This window comes from Rattus norvegicus, chromosome X (assembly GCF_036323735.1).
Source record: "Rattus norvegicus strain BN/NHsdMcwi chromosome X, GRCr8, whole genome shotgun sequence".
NCBI lineage: Eukaryota > Metazoa > Chordata > Mammalia > Rodentia > Muridae > Rattus > Rattus norvegicus.
The window spans coordinates 149,983,487-149,990,257 of NC_086039.1; the positions used below are offsets into that span (position 1 = coordinate 149,983,487).

At 37.6% G+C, this 6,771-nt stretch overlaps 1 pseudogene; it reads right to left on the bottom strand.

Annotated features, from left to right (window-relative positions):
* Positions 1–4,273: 4,273 nt before the first annotated feature.
* Positions 4,274–5,020, bottom strand: Dppa4-ps6 (developmental pluripotency-associated 4, pseudogene 6; annotated as a pseudogene).
* Positions 5,021–6,771: the final 1,751 nt, after the last annotated feature.

Here is a 6,771-nt window from a genome sequence, read left to right on the forward strand (position 1 = left end):
CCCCATAACTCCTAAAGAAATAGAAGCAGTCATTAAAGGTCTCCCAACCAAAAAGAGCCCAGGTCCAGATGGGTTCAGTGCAGAATTCTATCAGAAATTCATAGAACACCTCATACCAATACTATCCAAACTATTCCACAAAATTGAAACAGATGGAGTGCTACTGAATTCCTTTTATGAAGCCACAGTTACTCTTATACCTAAACCACACAAAGACACAACTGAAAAATAGAACTTCAGACCAATTTCCCTTATGAATATCGATGCAAAAATACTCAATAAGATTCTTGCAGACCGAATCCAAGAGCGCATGAAAACAATCATCCATCATGATCAAGTCGGCTTCATCCCAGGCATGCAGGGATGGTTTAATATATGGAAAACCATTTACGTATTCCATTATATAAACAAAGTGAAATATAAAAACCACATGATCATTTCATTTGATGCTCAGAAAGAATTTGACAAAATTCAACACCCCTTCATGATTATTCCTGGAAAGAATAGGAATTCAAGGCCCATAACTAAACATAGTAAAAGGTATATACAGCAAACCAGTAGCTAATATTAAACTAAATGGAGAGAAACTTGAAGCAATCCCACTAAAATCAGGGACTAGACAAAGCTGCCCACTCTCTCCCTACTTATTCAATATAGTTCTTGAAGTGCTAGCCAGAGCAATCAGACAACAAAAGGAGATCAAAGGGATACAGATTGGAAAGGAAAGAGTCTAAATATCACCATTTGCAGATGATGAGATAGTATATTTAAGTGATCCCAAAAGTTCCAACAGAGAACTACTAAACCTGATAAACACCTTCAGCAAAGTGGCTAAGTATAAAATTAACTCAAATAAATCAGTAACCTTCCTCTACACAAAAGAGAAACAAGCTGAGAAAGAAATTAGGGAAATGACTCCCATCATAATAGTCCTAAATAATATAAAATACCTCAGTGTGACTTTAACCAAGCAAGTGAAAGATCTGTATGATAAGAACTTCAAGCCTCTGAAGAAAGAAATTGAAGAAGATCTCAGAAGATGGAAAGATCTCCCATGCTCATGGATAGGCAGGATTAATATAGTAAAAATGGCCATTTTACAAAAGCAATCTAGAGATTCAATGCAGTCCTCCTCAAAACTTCAATTCAATTCTTCATAGAATTAGAAAGAAAAATTTGCAAATTCATTTGGAATAACAAAAAAAAAAAAAAACAGGATAGCTAAATCTATCCTCAACAATAAAAGAACTTCATGGGGAATCACCATCTCTGACTTCAAGCAGTATTACAGAGCAATACTGATTAAAACAAAACAAAACAAAACAAAACTGTATGGTATTTGTACAGAGACAGGCAGATAGACCAGTGGACTAGAATTGAAGACACAGAAATGAACCCACACATCTATGGTCACTTGATTTTTGACAAAGGAGCCAAAACCATCCAATGGAAAAAAGATAGCATTTTCAGCAAATGGTCCTGGTTCAACTGGAGGTCAGCATGTAGAAGAATGCAGATCGGTTAATGCTTATCACCCTGTACAAAGCTTAAGTTCAAGTGGATCAAGGACCTCCACATCAAACCAGATACACTCAAACTAATAGAAGAAAAAGTGGGGAAACATCTCGAACACATGGGTACTGGAGAATCTAAGATCAAGAATCGACAAATGGGATTTCATAAACCTACAAAGCTTCTGTAAGGCAAAGGACACTGTTGTTAGAACAAAACGACAACCAACAGATTGGGAAAAGATCTTTACGAATCCTACAACGGATAGAGGGCTTATATCCAAAATATACAAAGAACTCAAGAAGTTAGACTACAGGGAGACAAATAACCCTATTGAAAATGGGGTTCAGAGTTAAACAAAGAATTCACAGCTGAGGAATGCTGAATGGCTGAGAAACACCTAAAGAAATGTTCAACATCTTTAGTCATAAGGAAAATGCAAATCAAAAAAACCCTGAGATTTCACCTCACACCAGTGAGAATGGCTAAGATAAAAAATTCAGGTGACAGCAAATGCTGGTGAGGATGTGGAGAAAGAGGAACACTCCTCCATTGTTGGTGGGATTGCAGACTGGTACAACCATTCTGGAAATCAGTGTGGAAGTTCCTCAGAAAATTGGACATTGAACTATCTGAGGACCCAGCTATACCTCTCTTGAGCATATATCCAAAAGATGGCCCAACAAATAACAAGGACACATGCTCCACTATGTTCAGAGCAGCCTTATTTATAATAGCCAGAAGCTGGAAAGAACCCAGATGCCCTTCAACAGAGGAATGGATACAGAATATGTGGTACATCTACACAATGGAATATTACACAGCTATCAAAAACAATGACTTTATGAAAATCATAGGCAAGTGAATGGAACTGGAAAATATCATCCTGAGTGGGGTAACCCAATCACAGTAAAACACACATGGTATGCACTCACTGATAAGTGGATATTAGCCCAAATACTCGAATTACCCTATATGCACAGAACACATGAAACTCAAGAAGGATGATCAAAATGTGAATGCTTCACTCATTCTTTAAAAGGGGAACAAGAATACCCGTAGCAGGGAATAGGGAGGCAAAGATTAAAACAGAGGCAGAAGGAACACCCATTCAGAGCCTTCATGGAAACCCCCAAACAACTTAGGCTATTGTGAAGCCTATTGTTCTTTTCAAATTGATAGTGAGTCCCTATTACTGAAGATAACATTTATATGTCACATTGAACTCGAGAAGTTGAGCTAGTACCTAAATAGATTCTTCACCTTACTTACTCCTGTTCATGGTACTGGAAAGCACTTTGCTTGCTATCAGAAGAGGGAAAAGCAACCACCAAACCAATGACAAAACCTGTGTTCTAAAACCATGATAAACCAGCATGATATGCTGGTGCAATAAGTGGCACAAATATTGTGAGAGTTTCTAAAAACTATCTCATTGAAATTAAGACCCACTCCATATCTGGCACTGCGCAGGCGGCCACCAACTTAAGAGTAGATAGGCCATGTGCTTTGGTGAAAACAAAGTATTGGTGTTCTGTTAAAGGAACATAGCAAGAAAATGGCTCATAACAACATTCTGCTATACCCATAAATCATTGCCTCATTCAATCAGTATCAGAGAAGCTTCCTCTTGTAGAAGATAAAAGTAAAACAGAGTCATACAACTGGACAATGAGTTGAGAATGAAAGGGTTTGGAATAGTTAGTCCTAAATACAGAATATACAGAGAAAGAGGCAGAAAAACTGTAAGAGACCAAGGGGATGAGTGACCCCAAGAAACAGTATCTTCTAGACAAAATAATACTGAAGCACATATAAACTCACAGACACTGTGACAGCACAGGGTCCCAGAAGTAAACACAAATTCCCATTCCTAACCAAGAAGCTATTCCTGCTTGATGTCTGCTCACAAAAGAAAAATATGTTTTCTCCAGTGGAGCCTCACTGGGTATAGTAACCATACTTAAGAGCAGGGCTCAAGCTTAACATAAAATAAACTGGATAACATTTTTGTAGACATTTTGTTTCATATTGCTTTGTTTGGGAACTTTTGTCTTACTTGTCTTTTGTTTGTATATTATAATTTCTAATTTGTACTTTTGTAGGTTTGGTTGTGTGTGTGTGTGTGTGTGTGTGTGTGTGTGTGTGTGTGTGTGTGTACACATGTGCACATGCATGATCTATATTTTTTCTCTTAAATTCTTGGGGTTTTTTGTATTGAATTTGCCTGTTTCTTTTTATTTTTCTTTTTTCCAGATTTTCTGCAATATTTTAGAACAGAAGAAAACAAACCAAAATACTAAACACTAACATCATACTACAACCCATTGAAGAGGACATGCCGAGGCTACAGGTACAAGCCTGTACTGTTGACTACAGAACTGGCTATGACCCCATTGTTCTGGTGACAGGAGTTGCAACTGTTGTATCTGGAGATGTCATATTCCTTCCCTAGGACCTAATTGCAGCAAACACACAGGATACTTTTTTATCTCCACACAAGAGTAAAAGGCTATTTCCAGTGTTCAGTCATCACAATGAGCAGAGGAGGACCTTTTGTTAACCTCACTGGCTTTTTCAAAACTGCTTGTACTTAAGTATCAACTAACTTACAATACCCCATCATTTCTAGGTACGATGAGCATGTTCAAAGGCATAGATGTGGATTTCCATCAATCTCAGTGTCAGCTGCTGCTCTGATGATCATGCCTCAAGAATGAGTGATGCCAGCAGCTATCCCCAACCTTAAGAGATCTGTCCTTTATCCTTCAAGGCTCTCAGTTAAGACCTTGTTCCTAGGAACATACTTGGGGCACAGCATGTTGTCCTCCAGGTGTTGGGGTGGAAATGTGCAAGCTCGAAACAGGAAGAGAGCAATCGCTTTCCCTTTCTTATGTGGTGCCTAGGCTTGTCCAGCATGAAACTGCAGCTGAACCCAATCACTTGAGGTCACAGAAAGGCTTGTCTCATGCACCACACACCACATTTCCCCATAGGTCTCTGACACTGCATTGGAAGTCATTGCCTCAAACTTCCTAGCATTGGCTGCAATTCTGGACCAAGATACCAACACTGCCTCGGAGGCACATCTAGTTACCACCATGGTGCTGAATTCCTCATAGAGCATAGGAGGATCAATGAGAGCACACATCTCCTCCTCTGGCATGGTGATGATCTCTAGGGGAACTGTCACCTAAGACTCTTCCCGAGATTCGGTCTTCATTTTTTTTTTTTTTTGTGAGATGTCTTCAACCTGGCCTCTTTGGCTGAGTCAGGAACATTCTTCAACTTGGGCTTCCTACAAGTGTGTCCTGGAGTCTCATGATCTTGTGCATTTTTCTCCTTTGGTTTAGAAATGCCATCTTTCTCTGACTTTTTGTTTTGTTTTAATTTTTCCCCATTGCTTTAGTCTTTGCAGAAGATGTGATCATTTGACTAGACATCTCTGGCATTCCACTCCTGCCCTTGGCTCTTCCGTGCTCTGCTTCTTGCTTCCTGCAGTCTCCATCTTGAGTTTAGATGAAATCTCAGAACGCGCCTGTTTGTTTTCTAAAGAAAGAGAACAAAGATGAGGAGTTGAGTGGCTGGGTGGGGAGTGAAGAGAATCTGGAGGAGCTGTGATCAAAAGATATCGTATGAAAAATATTTTAATTTTAAAAAGTACTGTATTTTTTAGAGAAAGGTAAAAAGATAAATTGTACATGTAGGTACAGGTACTTTATCCTGAAAGAAAGTATTAGCAAATTGAATTGTACATTTCATACTCTGAATTAGAAGAAAAATGATCTCATCAGTAAACTATATTGTTGTAGATTCTAGTCCTGAAATCTTGGTCCTCCACTGCTAATCCTGGTGAGAGAATTGAGCTCTCTATTCTATGAACGTTCAGCCAACCTTTCATTCCTTCTAGTTCTACTTGTAAATGGAAAATATGTTCTGAAACACTATAGTATCTTCCATTTAAGCTATATATTTAGGAAGAGAAAATAATGTATCTAGTATAGACAAGGTACGGTAGCAAAGAAACTGGTTACTGAGGAAGTTATGAAGCACACAATGACCAAGTATTTCTACGGTTATTAGGAATGAATTCAAATGAAATATCCTATTCCTTAGTATATCTGATTTCTCCTCTGGAGGACTAGACTCAACAAAAATGGGAGTGCTTCAGACATTTGGTGGCATCATTGAAAATATAGTTGCTGAAGGCAGACAGTGAAGACTAGACAAATTACAGGACAATTTTACCAGTGACTCAAAAATTTCAAAATGCTAGGCACAATTCCAGAACCAAGGAGAGGGTTGGTTGTTCGAAATAAGGAGTTCTATTTTTGTGATAAATCAAAAGCCAGAAGAATATACTAGAAAGTCAGAAAATATTGAAATCAATGATTTTTAGTAAGAAACAGAACTCAAAGGCATGAAGCCCTTTCCTGCTGGATACTAGCTGGAAATATTTGAAAAAGATAGAATAATAGTACTGAAAAGATGATGTGTTGACACAAAAACAAGTTTTACAAATTGCACTGGTGTCAACTTTCTGTTATAAAGTATGACAGCATTTCCCCTTTTGGGAGTTTTTAGTTTATATCTTTTGAAATGAAAAACAGTACAGTGGATTAAGCTGCGAAGTTCTATGGGAAGAATCAGAATTTAGAAATCAGGGGGTGGGGAGTGGTTTGCAAATTTTTAAACAGAGTGGGCATTTGTTGAATGTCAATTTTTTTCAGGGTACTGAAATATAGGATGGTGATTTATTCATGAAGACAGTAAAACTCCATCCAGCCCATATGGGTTAGATTCTAGATGATTAGCTGTAGAAATGAAAATTAATATGGGATTATATTGACCCTAAATGTCAGCAAAAGTTTCTTTTCAGTATTGGATATTCTTGGTTAACAGAAAATCCAACCTGCTGAGCCTAGTGATGCTGTGCAAACAATAATTGCTGAGATAAATGAACAGGAATAACTTTTATTATCTTTCCAGAAGAGTCTGCTACAACAGAGTGATGAAATTCCGTATAGTTTAAGGTTGCATTAGAATTTTCTTGACGAAAAGGGTCTCATCTGCTTCATATTTACATTTACACATCCAAGGGTTATTTTTTAGTATTTTTCTGTATTGATTAAGTACACAATTAATATTATTAGTGAATAAATTAATCCAAGAAGACAGGATAATTTTGGTAATTGTTTGCACTGTAGTTCCTCTGATAGTGAGAATATAATCAAATAGTCATTTGATGTTTTAAGGATA